The sequence below is a fragment of the Helianthus annuus genome, chromosome 4 (assembly GCF_002127325.2).
Source record: "Helianthus annuus cultivar XRQ/B chromosome 4, HanXRQr2.0-SUNRISE, whole genome shotgun sequence".
NCBI classification, from domain to species: domain Eukaryota; kingdom Viridiplantae; phylum Streptophyta; class Magnoliopsida; order Asterales; family Asteraceae; genus Helianthus; species Helianthus annuus.
In genome coordinates this window covers 131,659,442-131,684,065 of record NC_035436.2, presented here as the reverse complement: position 1 = coordinate 131,684,065, position 24,624 = coordinate 131,659,442, and the positions used below count along the sequence as shown (strand labels likewise).

At 38.0% G+C, this 24,624-nt stretch overlaps 1 long non-coding RNA gene across 1 annotated transcript; it reads right to left on the bottom strand.

The window, feature by feature from the left end:
• Positions 1-6,436: 6,436 nt before the first annotated feature.
• LOC118491652 lies at positions 6,437-22,555 on the bottom strand. Its single transcript, XR_004891711.1, has 2 exons — positions 22,250-22,555; positions 6,437-7,041 (listed from the first exon to the last, which is right to left on the bottom strand). It is a non-coding gene; the product is annotated as an uncharacterized LOC118491652 (long non-coding RNA).
• Between the last annotated feature and the right edge of the window lie 2,069 nt (positions 22,556-24,624).

The following is a 24,624-nucleotide window of genomic DNA, read 5'->3' as shown; positions in this document are numbered from 1 at the left end:
CCCGTATTCTGAGATACTAGGTCTTTATGCTCAGTGATATCTGGGGTATTATCCCGGGACTTCTGCTGTATGGAAGTACTGACCTAGTCCCCGGATAATACTTTCTGCAAAAAGCTTTGAAATATAAGCTAGCCCTCAGCAATCTGATTAAACAATAAAATTGATAATCTTTGCTGTTGTAATAAAAGATCCTCTAAAGGGGACCCACCTTAAAGTCGAAGCCGTCATCTCTCTGCGCATACGGAAGTATCGACCTGAGCTCTCACGGCCCTCGCACATAACCCCTTAACAGATATCAGCTGTGGTATACTCACCTGTAAGACTGAATACTGGGGTCTGGATACGGGAGTATATACTGAGATGGGACACATGTAGATGTTTAAGTTCTAAAACACTAAATCTGTATCCTGAACAGGTTGAACATTTTGTGAGAATTTAAGTGGATCAAAATATCGACAATCAATGCGAACTGTTTAAAAGCTTAAAATGAAATAACAGCTTAACGGTGCTAGTGTCTAGTCAGCAGCTGATATGATCCTCTTGCACGAACTCACAAAAATATGTTTGTACATATTTCATTTCTGTCTTTGCATTTATGTTCCATATTTTGAAAAATTTTAAAAAGATTTTCGACAACTGATGTTGGAGAGCTGAAATTCAGAATCTCAAAGGCTAAACAAGATGAACAGTTGGTTTGGTTAAAATGTTTTGAAATGATTAATCAGATTTTGGAAAGTTAATAAATTTTTAAGTGTGAAAAATCCTTGAATATTCTTAGATGATTAGTTAATTCATTAAGTTGAATTACAATTGTGTTTGTTTGTGATAAGACTGTTTGAGTTGTGCAGGTTTATGATCCTGTTGCTACAGAAAGCCAGGAGATACATCAGAACCTGAGAAGAAGTTTGAAGAGATAAAGCCAGGAGTTGATTTCAATGGTGATAACGAATTCCAGACGGCGATCCCAGCATGATGATAGGGGGAGTCTGATGAAAGTTAGAGCCAGAGAAGGATCCAGGCATATGATCCCAGGCAGAGTTCCTGAAGAAGACTGATCGAAATCGATAATGTCATGTTGAAGACTCTCACTGAAGATTTCGTCAACATTCAAGGGGGAGTCTGTTGGTGCAGTTGTCTGTCGACTACATCTTAGTTCGAGTCTTAGGCTAGGGCTGATTGTAGAGTGATCGGAAATCAAGAAACACATAAGTTTAGTTAGGTTCGCTTTTATGTCAAAGGTGAGGTCCGCTTATGTGTCACTTGAATAGGTCCGCTCATGTGTCAAGGTTTAGGTCCGCTTTTATGTCAAGTTGTTAGGTCCGCTTTTATGTCATGACATAAAAGCGAACCAGATAGTCTATATATAGGTCATAGGAGCGAACCTGATTAGTGGGTGTCTTGTGCGTGTAACGGCGAAGCCCTGCCGATTTGTCTCCAGAACGTGTATAATTGTCAGATAATCAATAAAAGAGACGTTAAGTAGTGAAATCAAGCTTTACGAAGACCGAATCAATGAATTCCGCCTCTGATTCTGTCTAAGCGCTCTTCTGATCGACTCGTCAGGTCGTCAAACGTTCCTACATATTTTATTGCTTTATTTAGTTGCGCGATACATTTTTACTTGTTCAAACGCGTCTGCCATCTCATTGCACGTCCTTGGTCCACTTGACTATGTATATATATATATATATATATATATATATATATATATATATATATATATATATATAATGGTCCGTATATAACCTGACATGGCGATGCTACCTCAAAATTACAAAATTCTAAACACATGAATGGAAGATTTCATTGCCCACACATGCATGGGGCCATACTCGATAGGCCATCTGACATGTCATATGCGCCTATATCCTCACTTTTGATACTTAAGTCCTAACATGCTTAGCATCATTGAACTGGGTAATTTGTTCGGGACAACACGACTATGAGCGGAAATAGTCATAATAGTTACACGTGCTACACTATACATCGAATAATTCTTATTCAAGGACGCGGGCTTAGCTAGGTAATTTCTCACCATGCCGCCTCAATTGCTAAATTATCATATTCGATAGACAGTCTTGAACTCGGCCCAACCGTTATGTCAGACATCTACGCGCAAGACTCACGGGTGACAGGTTCTTAATCTTACCCTTAAAATATGGTACTCTCACATTACCTGAGAGCATAACGGAATACTCCATAAGTTATGTGCTTTTCAAAATGACTTGACAATTCTTTCACACATTAAAAGAATACCTGTTAGAATTGCCCACTAAACAAAAAGTGTCGATAAAGGTTTCACCTCTATTTTACGCACACTTATCTACAATACGTTCAAATCGATTAATAAGCATGTCAGAGTCTTCTTAGCATGTTATACTTCATGTTTACTTGTCGATTTCTTTTTAGTACCTATCAAGTTTAAACCTACTAACATACTTTAGCAGCGTTGAACTAGGGGACTAGCAGGGTATAGCGCCATTACGACTTAAAAGCGATAATCTTCTCTTAGGCTGCCATTAAGCTATACCACTCGACACAACATATGCAATTTTGTAGTCAAGACAAATGCACGACAAAACCAATATACTTATAAGTATTCCACACGCTATGCGACAGGAAAAATACTTATTCGGATGTGTATTCTCCACGCCAATATATGGCATGGATAACAGAAAACCCTCACGCGATAGTCGGAGAGGTAATTTAAACAGACATGCCACCTACTATAAGTCTTTCCCACGCCAATGCGTGTTCGGGCAAAGCACGTAGTAGCTTACATAAAGTGCTCATTCACGCCTAGCGCGTATAAAGCATTTTATTATCTCAATGAGTGTTCACTCATGCCAAGCGCGTAGAAAGCATTTTGTCGTACAAATGTTCATTAACGCCACGCGCATTATAAAGCACTTTCTGATATCTACAAGTGTTCATATAAACATTTGTAAACACAACATACCATCGCATTTACACTACACATTACGGTATAAAATATTACCACCGCATTTGATCTGCATATCACGGTAAAAAACATCTCTGACACGAAATATTTTTCATAATAACAAAGTCAGATGATCAAAATTATACAGCGCTAAGAGTGGGTATCTTGGTAATAGATGTATTCAACCACTACTGTTCCAGTGGGTATCTTGGTAATAGATGCACAACCACTGATGAAAAACCAAGTACTTTTCCCACAATTATACAAACATTATAGGGAGCATAAATAACGCTCTAAGCACCCCTCTGAGGTCACTGAGCATAACAAGCACTTCTGCAGGAGTGCATTGTATATCATTCTTTCCGATGGCAACGATAACTGCTATAACCGGATCACCAATAACAACGACTGGTACAACCACCAGCGGTTTCACATTCGCCTAGGTGGTATAACATCCGTATATGTGTCTATGACCACCAATGGCTGCACATTACGACAACGGGGATCCCGGTGACACGGACGCGTGGTAGGGATCATCATCACATCAACATCGACTCTTTCAATGGGTTGAACGCCGTTAGCGCACCATATGCTAACCGACAAAAGTCACATCAAAGGGTGAATATTCTACAGCAGCCCACACGACTGTGTGCGCATAGCTAAAGCAGGGCCACACCTGAAAAAATCATCCAAAGGCGAGGCACTTAACCGCCAAAACTCAGCCTGTTCCAAGACTCATGCATGAGACCTAACCACTTACGTACAACCTGGACAAGCTCATGGTAATGCGCCAGTACAAATGGCAACTACCTACAACCGATCAGCGTGCGCCATGTTTGCCCAACCAATTTCCACGATGAACAATCATAGGATATTCATTGCTCCATTATCTCCACTCACAGCTAACCACAACCAACGTGGTCGGCGACTTTCTCGCACCCGGACGACATGTAAGCCTAAAATTAGTGATCTTCACTCCCGAGCTCCTAATAAGTCTAAGGGCTACTCCCACACTTGCACGCGGGAGCAACACTAGACTGGGGGACATGACGAGGTATGGTACTGGACCCGACCCGAGCGGTCGGACTTTCCTGCTATTTATCACTTTTATGTTAAATATTATTATTATTACGTACTAACCTACGAAGCCCAACGCATTGTAGTTTACATACTACACTAGGCTGTGGGCTTGTATAGACAACCCCTAACTGGGCCTGGCCCATTGAGGTTAGGGTTTTCCATATCTCCTATATAAGGAGGTCTCCACCTCCTTACTAGGGTATGCCATATGGGGCAAACACTTTTGTAGCTGACAATAGGGGATTCTTCCCCTACCGGCCGTCTCTACATTCCCCCACGTTTTCTCTTTTCTTGTTCGCAGTTCTAGGATGAAGCTGAGAAGACGAGGTGTGGCCATATCCGTATCCATCACCGTAGAAGTACCGATCCGCACAGGTCTTTTCTTCTTCACTTGGAATGTTTGACCAAATCCTAGATATGTAACCATTGTTGTGACAGTCAAATGAAAGAAAAGTTGCTGTTAGATATTGAAATATATTCAAGAACATGAACGTGAGATGATGCAGTTGAGTTACATGTATGTAATATGTTGCAAAAAGTTATTAATCGACACGTTGTAATAACTTCAACAAAATGTCACTACACCTAGGTAGTAGTCATAGTTCTAAAAAAATGAAGATTGGTTTTTTACATGATAAAAAAACTATGTCACGACTATGTAATTATAAATATCTGTTTTAGTGGGAAACATATAGCTGGATGGAAGTAATCAACATGTAGCTGGATGGATCCACAAAGAGTAGGTTGGGGTTCCCGGACCCTAATGTTTTTAAAAAAAATTAGTAGATCCGATATATTATGATTTCGAAGGACCCTATAAAATTAATTAGGTGGACACCAAAACAGCAATAATGAAGCTGGTGTAATAATAAACCCATTTGTTTGCTAACAGGAAGACATAGGTTCAAACCTTGTACAACTTAACTTTTGTGTTCTGTTTTTTCCCTAATCTAATTTAAAACTATGGTGTCCTTCCTTCCTTCCATAACAAATAGAAGCAAACATACAAAACACAGTTAATTTGGTTATCAGTTTTTTTATTTCTATTGCCTAGCACCTTGATGGGTATTCTATTAATAAGATTTGTTGGCCTTAAATTAGTTTCTTAAAACTTGAATTCTAGGGCTAATGATGTAGGGATCGAAAACTTGTATGTTATGGATTTGAACTTTTAAAATTTGTAATGTTTTTTTCATTTTCAATGACATTGTATATTGATCAGTAACGATTATATATTTTTTTGTTATATGTTCCTCGCTCTGACTCGTTCGAATGACGATCCACCCAAAAATTTTAACGTTGGGTTGGGAAAATTTGAACACCGAAAAACTGGACTCTGTTGGAAAAAAAATCTTGAGTCTACCACTGATTTTCCGGGCTTTTTGCTGTATGGTGGATAAAAAGTTGCAATTCTTGTAATTCAAAACCTATTCTTTTACTGAACTGAGGACAGGTAATAACTAATTAGGTGTTGAAATAAGTTTAAAAGGTTAACGCATTAATCACAAAGCTTTAGGAAAATAATCATGTTTGTTATTGTAGTTAACCTCATTTTGACTTGACTATTGTAATTTCCCTTTTCTTTATTTCTCATTACCAAAATTCTTAGATTCGTCACTAGTCAAGCCAAGCATATAACGTTATGTTATATTTTATCTTTACATACTTAATTTGGTTATCGCTGTACCAACTTCATGGTAAAACGTTTTATTCTAGTAATTTCTTAAAAAATTAAGTTAAGGGTGATAATATTCAGACACCCTTCCTTTTTATTATGGTCCTAACAGTTTTTTTTTTTTTTTTTTGGTGTCATGTTTCAAGGATTCATAAGGGTGGAGGGAGTGGTCTCGGGGAAGGGATCGGGGATTGGGGTTTACCGAGCGGTGATGCTTTGCCGGCCTTCAATCGGTGATCGGTGAGAGGTTGTGGCGGTGACTACTCACCAAGTCGGGGAAGAGAAGTGATGGAGGAGAGAGAGGGGGTTAATGGTGGACCCTACCCTTTTTCAACCAATCATATTTTTTTTAAATTGTTTATCACTCTTCATGTGTTTGATTATTGCTTGTGATTGAGTGCAAAATGGGGAGTGAAGTGAGGAGTTGACATGACATTATTAGTTAGAAAATAAGTTAAACACTCCTCGTATGGTGACCATTCCCTTCACCCTTAGACGTTATCTTATGGTTGTGGGGTCTATAGATCATTAATTGTCTAGAGGCTCGAAAAATGGAAAGGACGAAAATCGTAATTGGGTTCAAACTTTTGATTGGTCACATACTGTCATACTCACATGGAACTTTAACCATGCAAAAGCAGTTGCAACATGGATTAGACCATATGCAGTTATAAAGTGTTTTCGGATGCTAGGTTCCAACCGATAATTGATTGGCCTAAAGAAAATAGGGAGAATCCAGATTTGAAAATAGATGGAACTTTTAGATAATTTCTTCTGCATATCTCATTATCAAAACAAAACCACTTAAATAGGAATTACATGGAACCAAATAAGTGACTATCCATGGAATGAGGGGATCATGGATACCCACTACTCCTCTATCTTAAGATCATGGATCATCAACTAGTACTACGAATTGCAAAACAAATATAAAATAATAAAACATGACAATTAAATAACATGTGCTAGTCACATGGAGTTATATGAATGAGATCCATGTATAACATTGCGGGTACGTATCATTCCACCCCGCTCGAATTCACCTTGTCCTCAAGGTGAAAATCGGGATAAACACGAACGAACGTCCCACGGTGGACGCCACTCGGTTCGTTTGGTGACGTTCGGAGAAATCGTAGTTAAGCGCCATGGTGGCCGCCACTCATTCATAGGACTCGCCTTTGGTCTAGTTCCAACAAGTACAACCCACTCCATTAAATGTTTCACATCATTACCGCCAAGCTTTTAGTTGTAGTTGTCATGAGAAATTTGAATTTTCCTTTTAGCAGACGATAAATGCATAACATGTATCAAAAAAACAACTTTTCCCATGGCAGGAGCACCAAACCTGTAATGGCCATAAATTTAAAATCATTAAACACTAGAAAACCCTAATTAAGACACCCAAGTAATTCTGCACTAACCCTAAAATTTTCAAAACAATCGGAATCAGGATCAGGTCCCCTAAAACTCAGGGGGGTTAAACCCCGGCTGGATGTTTATCTACTTAAAAACGTTGTTTAAATTCAATTGGACCAGATTTTGACTCAGCAAAGCTATGTAGGACACGAAACAACCTAGGCTAGAAGTAGACCCGTCGCGCCACGCGACGGGTACACATGCTTCTTTCGCGTGGCGCGAGGGGGAGCAATTTTTGGGTATAAATAGTCGGGTCTGGGACTTGATTTCTGGCACAAAATCGACGTTAAAAGTCGAATTACCTACGAAGTTATACTCTATATACTATTAAAACACACACCGATCTCGAATTGCTGCCGCAATCAGGGTAATAACTCGATCGCTATTACGATTCAACGTCCGATCGATTATAACTATCCAACGATTGTCCGAGTGCTGCTCAAATTGAGCTTATACTTTGATTATTCGTCGTGATTTCAACTTGAATATTTGAGTGCTATTCGAATTCGGACTATGCTCTGTTATTCGTTGTGAATCCGATTGAATTGTTAAGTATTGCACTTGTTAATCATTGTGAGGGTTTAATCTCGTGAATTGACGTAAATGCTGTATTAAGTTACTAACCTAGTTTGTGTGCATGTTATTTAAATTAGGTTAAAAGATTAATCAGTAGTCTAAACTCTGCCCATATAAATCTAAAATATTAGCACAATGTAGCTTTACTTTGGAGTTATTAAGGTACGGATCCTTACCCCACTCTTTATTGCTTCATATTCAAATTGTTATAAAACCACTAAATTACTATATCTGTTAAAATTCCTCACGTCTTTGATTATCGATTCATTTGACAGTCCGTTCGATTCCTATCCTAATCATTTGATTTAGCTTTCATGTCATGCGATAGTATTATGTTATACTCATTATCGCATGTTCCAATATATGTTCCGTTTTGTTATGAAAATAAGTTTTATAAGTTATGTGAATAAGACCATTTGTACTCTGATACCCTGAGTATCGCTTCTCGTGGAGTGTCCCACGAGCATGTTGTTGTGGCATCAACATCATGTGCTCCATCCGTGACGGAGAGATCAGTTCACGGCGTCTCTTAAGTACAAGTGTGGTACATAAGGCTATTAGGAGGCGTATGGATCGATCCTAGGATTTAAGTATAAGGAGGTGGATAACGGGTATGCCAATTCGCCATCTCATGTGATAATTATGCAGGAGTAGCTACCTGAGTATTGTCACGTTTTAAGTTTGCTCATGGGTACATCCGTAAGATATGATGATGAAATTATGTTCCTGCATCATTTTCGCATAAAGTTCCATCCGGATAAGATTTCATATGAAGCATTATTTGTTGTTTGAGCCTAAAATTCCGTACTGAGCATTCAGCTCATTCCGTAAACTTTTTGTATATACAGGTCCACAGGTTACTTTGGGAGGGGAAAAGAGAGAAGAATAAAGCCTAGGAATAAATCTGCAGATATTAGTTAAATAAGATGAAAGTCTCCGCTTGTATATTAATCTTAATTTTAAAAAGACATGTGATTATATCCTTATCAAATAAATAAATGGAATTATGACTTTTGTTTATGTTACCATTATTGTGACACGTCAGCCCTTCCGGGTTGGGGTGTTACCGCTATGGTATCAGAGCAAAGGTTCTTTCCTGTAGAAAACTTGAACATAGTAATTAAGACCTATGAGGAATGGGTAGATATCTATGATAGGATTCAACTTGATCTCTTATTTGGTTTAACTCCTATGTCTATTCTTATAGTTGCCTCCTCGTCGTCCGCCACGTAGGAATACTCGTACTAACCATGAACGTAACAACACTTCTTCAAATGAGACTCCAGTTGATCCAAACATAATTAATGCTATCAACCAGGCTGTTGCTGGGTTACTTCCAAACCTTGTTGCTCAAACAGCTGAGGCCGTTATTCAACAAACTCTTCATCCAGAACGCACTAACACTAATCCAATCTCTGGTGGTGAAACTCGTGAGAATACCACTAACAATATTACTTATAGTATCGACATATGGATTAGTAAATTCCAAAAACAAAAGCCGAAATCCTTTAGTCACGCTACTAATCCAGTCGAAGCAAGAAACTGGATAGCTCATGTTGAAAAGATCTTCGGAGTTCTTGGAGTTCCGGAACAATACAAAGTTAGACTGGCTACCTACAAATTGGAAGATGACGCACAAACTTGGTGGGAAGGATATAAGCAAGTCAAAGGAGGGGATGATTTTGACGCTAATCTTTCATGGGTCGACTTTCGTAATATCTTTTACGATAAGTATTTTTCGACCGCTGATAAAGAAGCTTATATCAGGGAGTATGCAATAATTCGACAGGGGAGTGATGAACCAGCCTCTGAGTTCATTACTCGATTTTCAAGGTTGGCTAGTATTGTAGGAGATGTTGCAGGATCAGCAGAAGTCCAGGCAGAAAAATGCAAGTGGGCAGTTAATGATCGAATTCGGAAGTCGATCATGTATATGAAATTTAAGGATATCACCGAAGTTGCTGATGCAATCAAAACTTTTGAATTCGAAAGGAAAGAATTCCTATCTCGAACTGGGGATAATAAGAAGAGAAATAGAGAAGGCCAATTTAAGCAAGAAATCGGCCAATCATCCACTACGCCACAGCATCAAGATCGTAAAGTGCAAGGAAATCAAAACTCTGGAAATCAAGCACGTCCATGGCAACCTAGACTTCAAAACCCGAGGCCTGCTCAAAACCAGATTCAGTTGTATACAGAACCTATTAGGGCTCAACCACTGAATCAACAAGTAAACCCAAATCAGATTACATATCCTCTATGTAATACTTGTGGTAAGAGACATCAGGGCGTATGTCACCGAAGTACAGGAGCATGTTTTAGATGTGGCCAAACTGGACACATGATCAAGGAATGTCCTAAGAAAGATACTAAGAAGAATAATCAACCCAATGTTGGAGGAAGAATTTTCGCACTTTCTGCTACTGACGCTGCTAATATTCCAGGTACTGTATCTGGAACCCTTCAGATTGGTGAACGTAGTATCTATGTGTTATTCGATACAGGAGCGACCCATTCTTTAGTATCCCACTCGTTTACTAAGTATCTTCCGATAAGACCAACTCTCTTAGATCACACTTTCACCATTTCCACTCCCATAGGAACTTCATCCGTAATCACTTACGTATATAAAGATTGTCCGATCCGTATTGAATCTATTGTGTGTAAGGCAGACCTATTTCCAATACACATGTGTGACTTTGATGTTATTCTAGGAATAGATTGGTTGTCTAGACATCGTGTAACTATAGATTGTCATTCTCACCGAGTTATTTTCGGTGATCTTCATCATCCTGATATTATATATCAGGGAACTCAAGCCCATAAATCTCTTAAAATCATCTCTGCGCTTAAGGCTCGAAAATCCATATCAAACGGCTGTGCTGGATTCCTAGCATCAATTAAGGATACTTCTGTTAGTATTAAGAGTATCGATAGCCACTCCGTTGTTCGTGAATATCCTGATGTATTTCCGGATGAACTCCCGGGATTACCACCCGACCGTCAGTTGGAATTCACCATCGACTTGATCCCTGGTGCCGAACCTATTTCTAAAGCTCCATACCGTATGGCTCCGATGGAACTAAAGGAGTTGAAGGAACAATTGCAAGAATTGTTAGATCTAGGATTCATAAGACCCAGTGTTTCACCTTGGGGTGCTCCGGTCTTATTTGTGAAGAAGAAAGACGGTAGTATGCGTTTATGTATTGACTACCGAGAGCTGAACAAGATTACTATTCGTAATCAGTATCCTCTGCCTCGCATTGATGATCTCTTTGATCAACTTCAAGGGGCTCAGTTCTTCTCAAAAATCGACCTAAGGTCTGGGTACCATCAGTTAAAGGTCAAGAATGAGGATGTTCCCAAGACCGCTTTTCGTACTCGATATGGTCATTACGAATTTTTGGTTATGCCCTTTGGGCTAACTAATGCACCCGCAGTCTTCATGGATTTGATGAATCGCGTATTTCACCAATTCCTAGACAAATTCGTTATTGTCTTTATCGATGACATTCTGGTATATTCTAAAAGTCGCAAAGAGCATGAAGCACATCTACATGAAGTACTTGGAACCTTGCGGCATGAGAAATTGTACGCGAAGTTCTCCAAATGTGACTTTTGGCTTAGTCAAGTGTCATTTCTAGGTCATGTCATATCAGCAGAAGGAATTATGGTAGACCCAACAAAGGTTGAAGCTATTACAAAATGGCCAAGACCCACTTCTGTTACTGAAATACGAAGTTTCTTGGGTCTTGCTGGCTATTACCGAAGATTTGTTGAAAGATTCTCGGTAATTGCTTTACCACTCACAAAACTCCTAAGGAAAGGGGTGAAGTACTCATGGAATGAGGAACAAGAGAAAAGCTTTGAAGAATTAAAGAAACGACTTGTATCCTCTCCGATACTCGCTTTCCCTTCTGGATCAGGAGGTTACCAAGTCTACAGTGATGCCTCAAAGAAAGGATTAGGTTGTGTGCTAATGCAACATGGGAAGGTTATCGCTTATGCCTCCCATCAGTTGAAGCCTTATGAAGTTAACTATCCTACACATGATTTAGAACTAGCCGCAGTCGTCTTTGCACTTAAGATTTGGCGACACTATCTGTATGGTGAAAGTTGTGACATCTTTACCGACCACAAGAGCCTCAAGTATATATTTACGCAGAAGGAGCTAAATATGAGGCAAAGAAGGTGGTTAGAACTTTTGAAAGATTATGACGCAAATATTCAATACCATCCAGGCAAAGCCAATGTTGTAGCTGACGCATTAAGCCGAAAGAACTCCGGGACTATATCTTGCCTACAAATTCAACCTCATGTTAGGAGAGATCTCGAAAGGATGGACATTTGGCTTTAGATTAGTAAATCTGATGGATATCTAGCTAGAATGCAGATTGAACCCAACCTCATATCCCGGATCAAAGAAGCACAAAAGCAAGATGGAGAACTTTGGGAAATTGTGCAAAATCTCGAGGTGGGTAAGCAATCTGAATTTAGTATAGACCATCAAGGGGTGATTTGGTGCGGCAAAAGACTTTGTGTACCCGATGACTCCACCCTTCGTGAGTCATTGTTAGCCGAAGCTCACAGCTCACCATTTTCGATTCACCCAAGATCTACCAAGATGTATAGAGATTTAAGACAGAACTTCTGGTGGAATGGCATGAAGGAAGACGTTGCTCGATACGTAAGTAAATGTCTCACTTGCCAACAAGTGAAAATTGAACACAAACGAGCAAGCGGTCTGTTGCAGCCATTGGATATTCCCATATGGAAGTGGGATGAGATCACAATGGATTTTGTTACTGGTCTACCTAAGACATTCAAGAAGAATGATGTTGTATGGATTGTTGTCGATAGATTATCAAAGTCAGCACATTTTCTACCAATTCAGCAAGAATTTTCGGTTAATAAGTTATCCGAAATATTTCTTCAAGAAATTATTCGACTCCATGGCACACCATCTTCCATTATTTCCGATAGAGACCCACGTTTCACCTCACGATTTTGGAAAGGTTTTCAGGCAGCTTGGGGGACACGACTAAAGTTTAGTACGGCTTTTCATCCACAAACAGATGGGCAGTCAGAACGTACGATTCAGACCTTGGAAGACATGCTCCGAGCATGCGCACTTGAATGGTCTGGAAACTGGGATGAATATTTATGTCTTGTTGAGTTCGCTTACAACAATAGTTGGCAAGCAAGTATTGGCATGGCACCTTTTGAGCTTTTGTACGGTCGGAAATGTCGCGCACCAGTATGCTGGGATGAAGTCGGAGAAAAGATTATTGAAGGGCCAGAATTAGTTCAGATTACAAATGAAAAAGTCACTATGGCCCGAGAAAAACTGAAAGAAGCTCAGAGTAGACAAAAGAGCTATGCAGATCAAGATAGACGACCCCTCGAATTTAAAATTGGTGACCACGTATTCTTAAAGGTATCACCTTGGCGTGGTGTTCGTAGATTTGGAATAAAAGGGAAACTTAGTCCCCGTTTCATCGGTCCATTTGAAATCCTTGAAAGAATTGGAGAAGTGTCATATCGACTGGCTTTACCGCCTCAACTCTCTCACGTTCATAACGTTTTTCATGTATCCTCTTTAAGAGGATATAATTATCATCCACTCCACGTCATTAGTTATCCGTTACTTACAATTCACGAAGATTTGTCCTACGAAGAGGAACCGGAAGCCATCTTAGATCGACATGAAAGGGTTTTGCGTAGGAAAGTAATTCCGTTTGTTAAAGTCCTTTGGAAAAATCACTCTGAACACGAAGCAACATGGGAATCTGAAGAATCAATTCGTTCTCTATACCCTAATCTATTCTCGCAATAGAATTTTAGTCGAGTAACGGTAAATCTTGCTATTTGATATATGTTCATTTGTTTCTGTTTACGGTCATTTATGCTTTACCTCATGAGAAGATATTCTAGCTATGACTAAGTATATCTATGTAGGAAATGTCAGTACTAATAGTCACTCTAAGTATCTGTAAGTATCTATTAACTTTTCATACGGTAAGACATCTTATTAAGAAGGACCATTAGGGCACATATATAAGGTAATTGACAAGTATAGTCATGACCTTAGCTATGAATTTCAGATACCCATGTGTGGTTAGGAAATTCTGGTTATATAAGATAGTAACTCTGCTATGAAAGTTTCATTTCTGTTGCAATAGGTTATATTCTTATTTGAAAAATTTCGAGGACGAAATTTCTTTTAAGGGGGTAATAGTTGTAATGGCCATAAATTTAAAATCATTAAACACTAGAAAACCCTAATTAAGACACCCAAGTAATTCTGCACTAACCCTAAAATTTTCAAAACAATCGGAATCAGGATCAGGGCCCCTAAAACTCAGGGGGGTTAAACCCCGGCTGGATGTTTATCTACTTAAAAACGTTGTTTAAATTCAATTGGACCAGATTTTGACTCAGCAAAGCTATGTAGGACACGAAACAACCTAGGCTAGAAGTAGACCCGTCGCGCCACGCGACGGGTACACATGCTTCTTTCGCGTGGCGCGAGGGGGAGCAATTTTTGGGTATAAATAGTCGGGTCTGGGACTTGATTTCTGGCACAAAATCGACGTTAAAAGTCGAATTACCTATGAAGTTATACTCTATATACTATTAAAACACACACCGATCTCGAATTGCTGCCGCAATCAGGGTAATAACTCGATCACTATTACGATTCAACGTCCGATCGATTATAACTATCCAACGATTGTCCGAGTGCTGCTCAAATTGAGCTTATACTTTGATTATTCGTCGTGATTTCAACTTGAATATTTGAGTGCTATTCGAATTCGGACTATGCTCTGTTATTCGTTGTGAATCCGATTGAATTGTTAAGTATTGCACTTGTTAATCATTGTGAGGGTTTAATCTCGTGAATTGACGTAAATGCTGTATTAAGTTACTAACCTAGTTTGTGTGCATGTTATTTAAATTAGGTTAAAAGATTAATCAGTAGTCTAAACTCTGCCCATATAAATCTAAAATATTAGCACAAGGTAGCTTCACTTTGGAGTTATTAAGGTACGGATCCTTACCCCACTTTTTATTGCTTCATATTCAAATTGTTATAAAACCACTAAATTACTATATCTGTTAAAATTCCTCACGTCTTTGATTATCGATTCATTTGACAGTCCGTTCGATTCCTATCCTAATCATTTGATTTAGCTTTCATGTCATGCGATAGTATTATGTTATACTCATTATCGCATGTTCCAATATATGTTCCGTTTTGTTATGAAAATAAGTTTTATAAGTTATGTGAATAAGACCATTTGTACTCTGATACCCTGAGTATCGTTTCTCGTGGAGTGTCCCACGAGCATGTTGTTGTGGCATCAACATCATGTGCTCCATCCGTGACGGAGAGATCAGTTCACGGCGTCTCTTAAGTACAAGTGTGGTACATAAGGCTATTAGGAGGCGTATGGATCGATCCTAGGATTTAAGTATAAGGAGGTGGATAACGGGTATGCCAATTCGCCATCTCATGTGATAATTATGCAGGAGTAGCTACCTGAGTATTGTCACGTTTTAAGTTTGCTCATGGGTACATCCGTAAGATATGATGATGAAATTATGTTCCTGCATCATTTTCGCATAAAGTTCCATCCGGATAAGATTTCATATGAAGCATTATTTGTTGTTTGAGCCTAAAATTCCGTACTGAGCATTCGGCTCATTCCGTAAACTTTTTGTATATACAGGTCCACAGGTTACTTTGGGAGGGGAAAAGAGAGAAGAATAAAGCCTAGGAATAAATCTGCAGATATTAGTTAAATAAGATGAAAGTCTCCGCTTGTATATTAATCTTAATTTTAAAAAGACATGTGATTGTATCCTTATCAAATAAATAAATGGAATTATGACTTTTGTTTTTGTTACCGTTATTGTGACACGTCAGCCCTTCTGGGTTGGGGTGTTACAAAACCAAATGTCATCAACATGTCTCGGTTTACAAGAGCCTGCCATTAATGATTTTTTGTTGGCATCCTGTATCTTGGGTTGGAAGCATGGGCTTGGTGGCTGATGTTGAATTCCACCCAGCGAACCGCAATGGCCCGGTGTTACTTGTAACGGGTCTTGTTGCAGTGCAACAAAAAGTTTTGGTGTTGATGCGGCAGGTGAACGAACTTTTTCCGGTGGCGGTGTCGCGGCAGGTTGGATGAGGTTGGTTGATTTTGTGGCTGTTGGTGCGGTTAATGGTTCAGGAAAGGAGGTGGGTGGTGATTGGATATTGGTTTGGGGGGCTTCCCACTTGGTTCGAATCGATCGGAACTCGTTGAGAAGGGTTTGCAACTGAGACTCGAGCTTCGCAAGGGATTCGTTCATCCATTGGTAGAACTCAGTTTCGGATAGAGTGTGAGCAACCATGGTCGGGGGGATCACGACGGCTCTGATACCACTGATGTGGTTCCAACCGATAATCGATTGGCCTAAAGAAAATAGGGGAATCCAGATTTGAAAATAGATGGAACTTTTAGATAATTTCTTCTGCATATCTCATTATCAAAACAAAACCACTTAAATAGGAATTACATGGAACCAGATAACTGACTATCCATGGAATGAGGGGATCATGGATACCCACTACTCCTCTATCTTAAGATCATGGATCATCAACTAGTACTATGAATTGCAAAACAAATATAAAATAATAAAACATGACAATTAAATAACATGTGCTAGTCACATGGAGTTATATGAATGAGATCCATGTATAACATTGCGGGTACCTGTCCCCCCGGACCCATGGCTACTCACACTCTATCCGAAAACGAGTTTCTTCAATGGATGAATGAATCCTTGGCGAAACTCGTGTCTCAATTGCAAACCATTTCCAATGAGTTGCGTTCTATCTGAACCACATGGGAAGCCCCACGAATCCAAACCCCAACACCACCACCTGTTCAGGCCACCTCACAACTACTTACCGCTCACCCACCACATGTTTCGGCCCCCGAACCACCATTCGGAGCTGCTGCTCTACCAACATCAGCCCCAAAGCATGGACATACAAAAAGGTTCACCCTGCCTTCTCCTGTTAATGCTCAGAAACCATCATGCTTTACCACACAAACGTACCCACCCCAAAACACTACCAAAACCAACCCATCGTCTTTTGTTATTGCTCTAAACCCAACCCCCACATAAGTACTATCACTTGCACTAATGTTGGAGATGGCAGAAAAGCAACCTCCAATAATACTAATACCCACTCCAACCGGGAATCTTTTAAAGACAAAGGCTCTTATGAATGGCGACCACCGTCGCATTGTGTTATGACCCGTTCGTATGTCACCGGAAGAACCGAGTAGCGACCGCCGTGGTGTCTCGTGGGTCACCTTCGGATTTCGTCCTTGAGGAGAAGGATTATTTTGAGTAGGAGGGAATGTTACGTGCCCACCCCCTTGATACCCCTACCCACGTAGACCATGCATGACTCCCATGACTTCTTTATCTTTCATTATTCATCGTTTGTTTTAAGCCTATAAAATGGCATGTATGTTTATTGTTTTATTATGAATGAAAAATATTAAGTCTCAAATTCTCTCTAGATTTCATCTTGTTTCTCTCTATTTTCTGTGGAGCTTGACCCACTTTAACGGGTTATCTATCAAACCAAGTGGTACACATCAGGCGAAATACGTAAGAGATGGGTTTTATGGGGCGTTATATCAAAAGAGGGTGTAGTGGTAAAGGGGTTATATAACTCCTTCAATTATACATACATATGTATTTATATATATGTGTGTGAGTGGGGGGAAACATTCTGAAGAAGATGACGCCACGAAAGAAAAAAACTCACCCCATAGCGCCCGCCGTAGTGGTGTTGGCGGCGCTATGGGGGCGCTATGCCCAGTTTTGCCGTCATATGGCGCCCCACTACGGGTGGCCTTGAACACGAAATATGGGCTGTACGGCTGGACCACAAAAGTCACCATTTACCTTTTTATATCAAGATTAGTGGGTTTTTCGCGTGTTTGAGACTAACATTCAATCGACATTAATCTAGTTTGATTCGTTACAGTACCGACACAATATCGACACTCGGTATAGCAATTGAAACTAATACATCGATTAAAAACATAGAAATAAATACTAATACCGGTTTGGATAATACCGATACCTGTACTAATGTTATTCGGTCGGAATTGGTTCGGTTTGTCATCACAGTAGTAGAAACTTCAAAAATATCATATAAATGAATTCTGGTACTGGTACCGATGTTGGCCATGCGGTATCCATTTGGTTCGTCACTCCAAAGAATATAAAATTCAATTATAATTGACTTGTTCGCTTTTAATAAAACTTTTATCAAAACGTAGATAATAACAAGCACGTTCCATCATATATAACATCCCAAATTTCCATATTATAAAAAATTATTATGCATCTAAAGCCCGTTTTTCATACGGAACAAATACAAGTTCCATAGGGGCAAAGGACTAATTTTGCATGGTGGTATTTAACGGACATGGCCATATCCACCATTTCAACCCTCATTTGTATGTTTTCCTTTTTAGCTGGAGAGAGAAAGTCAAGTTGGAATCGAGATAGAATCAAAGGAAAAAACAAGGGATTATTCATGATCCAGTACTTGGAAGAAAAGAGGAAGTTTGAACCTATTTTAATCGGCTTTTTCAGAGATTAAAGCTTGAACCCGGTTTTAAGGGTAAAGTTCATACAAAACTCGGTTTTAGGTGAATGGTTTTGCATGGGAACACCTCAGGTGTGTTAATCGGAACTTGTGGATGTATAAAGTCAATATCTTTATTCAATTTTAGGTTCTATTCCAGCCGCCATGATCACAACCCAAAGTGAGGGTTTTCTTCGAAGAATAGGTACATTGCACCCCATTGATTACATGTGTGCATAGTATAGATTACGCTTTTTAGTTATCACTTCATAGATTAAGCGTGATGTAATTCAGCATGATGTAATTCACGCTTAGCACATTGCGCGAGGTCATGCCCACGCAATGCAGCCACACACATACTTGAGCGTAATGATTCGATTTGAGTGCATACAGACTTTGCACGTGGTTCAATCCAAAGTGCAAATCCTACTTTATGCCCAACAAATGGTATGATAATTGGTTCACTTCACATATGAATCTAGAACAGTTACCTAGAGGTTGCTAGCATTAGCAAAAACTTGTTAACTGGTAAAGAATAGCATTGCACCTAGGTGAGTTTCTAGACCCCTTTTTAGAGTACTGTTTTGGGGCAGTATGCACACACATTAAATTTTCAAAGTAAAACAACATGTTTTAAACGTGACATAATATGATAGTTTGTTAAAGTAATAGCAAAGTTTTAAGGTGTTAAAGTGTTAAAATGATCATGGTATGTATATTACATTGATTAAACGCTAAAGGAGACTTATTTCGTCTAAAGTTAACATTGATGTCTAAAGTTAACACTGAAGTCTAAAATATGGTCTAAAGTTAACAACATATCCAAATGATAATAGAGTAATGTCTTTGTAACTTGCTGGTGGTTGATCAACTACATATAGTATAGTGTTCATGTTACAATTCATAATAAAGTGTTACAGTTTATAATGAAGTGTTGTGTTTATTACATTGTGTAGAGTGATGTACGGATGTGCATTAATTGCTTAATGTCTTTAATGTTTGCTAAAGTTTACACGTGCTTTAATTAAACTAAAACTCGCTCAGCTTAGCTCACTTTTAGTATACATGTCAGTTGATTGTTGGCTCGTGGCAAGGCTCCCTTGGATGACTGGGATCCCATCTATGTTCTTGTTTTCTCGTTGAGGATAATTGGTTACTTTTGTATTGGATTGGTTGTATTAGTTTTCAGTGCTTTTATTTAACGAAGTTTTACAGTTTAAAGAATATTTGCCAATGAGTAAATCTAATAGCTGAGACCCCCAAGTTTGAAGCGTTTCACATATTTTTAAAATAACTAAAAAAGTAAACATTGGGGGGGTCAGCCGCCCCCTCTGGCCCCTGCTATGTTGCGCCAATAAAAATAAGCGCGTAGTCGCGACATGCTCAGAATTTTAAAATCTTGTATCTTAAAAGTTAATAAAATATGCTTAAAAATAATTATGATAATAAAAAAATAAAATATATATATATATATATATATATATATATATATATATAATACAACTAATAGGATTTGTCAATACAGCTTTTATATAGATTTTAATTCTAATTCTGAAAATCCAATAAAGAAAGATATCGGACTAAGGGGCTGTTTGGCAACATCTGAATGGTTAAGTGCTGAACCGGTAAGAGGTCTGAACCATTAAGGGCTATTTGGTAGCCTCTTAATGACCATTCAGATGCTACCTCTTAATGGTTTAAAACCTCTGAATGAATAAGAGGTAACCTCAAGTCTGAATGGTTAAGAGGTAACCTCTGAATGGTAAATCATCACATGTCACATTCTTCTACCTTCTCATTGTTAAAATTCTTAATGGTTCCATTAAGAGGTAGCCTCTTAATGACCATTCAGAGGATACCAAAGTCCTGAACCAGTAAGAGGCCAGAACCATTAAGTGTTGAACCATTAAGAGCATGTATAATGCTTAACCGTTCAGAGGCAAATGTCTGACCAATTCAGATTAGAGGTCTTAATCATTCAGACTTTGTATAAATCTTAACCATTCAGAGGCAAATGTTTGAACCATTCAGACATCTGCTCGTGAAACAAACAATCTGAACCATTAAGTGCTGAACCAGTAAGAGGCCTGAACCATTAAGTGTTGAACCATTAAGAGCATGTATAATGCTTAACCGTTCAGAGGCATATGTCTGACCAATTCAGATTAGAGGTCTTAACCATTCAGACTCTGTATAAATCTTAACCATTCAGAGGCAAATGTCTGAACCATTCAGACATCTGCTCGTGAAACAAATAGTCTGAACCATTAAGTGCTGAACCAGTAAGAGGTCTGAACTATTAAGAGACTCATTAAGAGGTAAACAAACAGCCCCTAATACGGATTATAGACAGGATTCGATTCTAATTCTAAAAATCCAATAAAGAAAGATATCGGGCTTCGCTTAATTAAACAAATGGGTTAATTAGACTAAAAACAACAATGCTAATGTAATCAAAATAAGTCACAAAAAAAACCTTCGATTAAATATTTACTTGGTTCAACCGGTCCAACCCAATTCTTGAGAAACTCCAATTTCTTTTAATCTGATTCACTCCCTAACCTAACCGGTGGACCGACCGGTTCTCAGCCCAGGCCTGAAAACAGTGGGCTCCGCCATCGAAACACTTTTCATTGGATAACTAGAGAGAGAAAGTAACGTTGACGATGGCCTTGCATCCAACAGGATATCGTCCCATTGTTACCCATTATCGTTCTCTATGTGTGTTTTACAAACTTAATCCTCTTATCTCTATGTGGGTTTTACAAACTTTATCCTCTTAGAGGGGAAAGGGTGCTTAAACTCCTTACCTTACTTCCTCTAATCTCTTTGTATCAAGTCATATCACTTAGACCATCACATTCATAACCCAACTCAACTCAACATTTAATAAAAAAACTAGGGTAAATTACTTTTTGAGTCCCTGTGTTTTATGTGTTTTAACTAGTTGAGTCCAAAAGCAAAAAGTTTAACGACCTGAGTCCCCATAAGCATTTTTTTTAACCATTTGAGTCCAAATTTTTAACACTGTTAGAATTTTTTGGTTAAGTATTGTTAAATTACCAAAATACCCTTATAATTAAAAAATAAAAATCCCCTTGTCCCTTTCATCTTTCTTTCTCTCTAGACCACCATTAACCATTAACACCACTACCGTCACCACCACAGCCACAAGAGAATCTCGTCAATCAAACACGAAATCAGGTAAATAACCTTTCACTTGATCTTTATTTGTTTAGTTTATTATGAATCTGCATCTATTTTCGATCTGTGTAACCGTATTTAGCCCTAATTTGTATGTAAAACCCTAATTTCAACTAATTTTGCAAGTTTATGAGAGATTTTACCGTAGTTCATTGTGAATGATCCACATGTACACTGAATTGATATGATTTACACTCGAATTGTTTTGATTCTGCGTCTATTTGGATTTGCATGACTGTAATTAGCCCTAATTCGTATATAAAACCCCAATATTTAACTAATTTTGCAAGTTTATGAGAGATTTTGCGGTAGTTATTTTGTGAATGAAGCACCTGTAGACAGAATTGCTTTGATTCACACTTTAATTCTTGTGATTCTGCGTATGTTATGATTTGTGCAACTGTAATTTAGCTTTAATCAGTATGCAAACCTCTAATTTTTAACTAATTTTGCATGTTTATGCTAGATTTTGCGGTAGTTCTTTTGGAATGAACCACCTGTACACAAAATTGCTTTGATTTTCTGGTTTTCCGGTGATTTTAATTCTGTATTTACACTCTAATCTAAAGCTAAGATTGGAAAACCATTGATAAAAATGTTGATATCCTAATTGTTGAACTCTTGTTAGAAGAATTTGGTTAATTGCAATCTTGGTGTTGCTTTCCTTTGTATTTGGGAACAGAGGACGTACCTTTACGGTTCCTGAACATGAACATGGAGTTTCTCATGATTTACAGCTTTCGAACTCTGCTTCGTCACAAATTCTGCAGCATATAACCTCTGATGCTGAATATATAAACTGATCGTCGATGTTTAATCGAACTTCTGTCATCGTCTTTACACAATTTCTTTATTTTCTCTCTCTATATATATATCTATTTCTTTCTGCTCGGTGTCTCTGTTTCGTTGCGAGCTTTGAGCCTTTTTGTGTTGATGGTGGTCTAGAGGGAGAAAGAAAGATGAGAGGGAGAGATGAAGAGATAAGGAATATAACAGATACAGAGATTTTTTTTATTTTTTTAATTATAAGGGTATTTTGGTCATTTAACAATACTTAACCAAAAAATTCTAACAGTGTTAGAAATTTGGACTCAAATGGTTAAAGAAAATGCTTATGGGGACTCAGGTCGTTAAACTTTTTGCTTTTGGACTCAACTAGTTAAAACCCATAAAACACAGGGACTCAAAAAATAATTTACCCAAAAAACTAATTTCTCTTTCTTCTATTTACGTAACCCAACCTTTCATACCCATTAACAACCCAACCTAAACCAACTTTTATAAATAAATATTTATTTTATATTAAAAATGTGTTTTTTTAACAAAATCTGTTTTTTAATAAAATTTATGTAGGGATGTTCACAAAATTATTTTAAGAAATACTATGCATTTAGTTTCTCTTATAAGATTAATTATAAAAAGTTATTTAAGTAATTAAATTAATGGGGGAATTAGTAGTTAATAAAAAAAGTGCATCAATCATGTTTGGACAAGTGGATGTGGTTTTGGTCATGACCTAGGTTGCTCCGACAACCTAACCTGGTTGTTGGTTTCATTTTCTTTTTTCTTTTTTTAACTTTAGTACAACTAATAATATTTTAACTAGTGGCAACCAAACTACACAAAGGTAACTAATGGGGATAGTCTTAAACCATTCACTACCTTTTTAGTTGCGCCACTTAGACCGTCCTACCCTTTTTCTTTTTCCTTTTTCCTTTTTTTATTACAAATATAAATAATTAAACATATAAATAATTAATACATTCCTAGAAATAAAAATTAATATATTTCCTAAAAAAATTACTAATCCTTAGTCTGATCACTAACTTTGTTGTTCGTACAAAAGGAATGTGTGTGATGAAAAAGATCTCTAACAAATGAGATCTATTTATACAAGTACGAAAGCTCTATTTGCAATTAGCTGACGTCACCCTGATAATGACATTTAACATTCTTAACAGAAAAGATTTCATATATGTTAGCAAACCATCTGCGAGAATCTAACATTTGATCTATTACATCAAACATTTGTTCTAAGCTAAATATTGTTACATTGAATAAACCTCTGTTATTCAAACTGCTGTTGGCTTGTATTAAACATCTGTTTGGGCACAACAGATGTTTGGTCTTCATGATTAGTGTTTTGCTTCAATAGAGCTTTGGCCATGAATTAGTGGTTTCTTCTTCTCCAATAGTGGTTCCAAGGTTTCAAACAGATCTTTGAATGTCTTCAACAGATGTTCATATTAGTATCTTTGGAAGGAGAATGCTTCATCAACTGTTTATTTATTGATTAGCATGTCATATTTTGATTTTTGAATGTCATATGTTTTTTTATAGGTCCAATAATATTACTATGATCATAACTAGCAATCTAGACCGTTATACTTGTATCAAACTATCAACATCTAAAGAAAAGAAATTCAACCTAAATAAAATTGTCAAGATTTAAGAGGCTAGTTTGCTATCGACAATCTATAACGCTATCTGGTGTGGAGAAACACCCCTTGTCACCTCACCTTAATAGCACTTCCAACACCACCCCACCATAGCCAATGTGGGCACCATTGAAGGCATCCGCAATTAAAGGCGCACAAATTGGGTTTTTGTTAATACTCGGTTCCGGTATGATCGGGTATTGGAAAATCAGGTATTAAGAGAAACCAGGTAGGGTTCGGGTACGGGTATTGAAGAGATAAGTCATACCCTATGTACCTGGGTAGGGTATAATCGGGTTCGGGTATAACCTGGTATTGGAACCGAGTATTAATACCCGATTTTAAAATATATGATTTTTTTTTTATTTTTCATAAAAATAAATGCGTTTAGAAATTAAATTTGTAAAAGTAATTAGAAACAATTTACAATAACATACATTCACTCAAATATAAATTATTTATTTTATAATAGGCATTTTAAAAAACTTAAATATAAAAGTTGCAAAATAAACATAAAAATATACCTTAAAAATTCGGGTACGGTTTCGATTACGGCCATTGAGCTCAAAATGTGTACCCTATCCATACCCTACGTGTAGGGTCGGGTTCGGTTATGGGTATATAATAC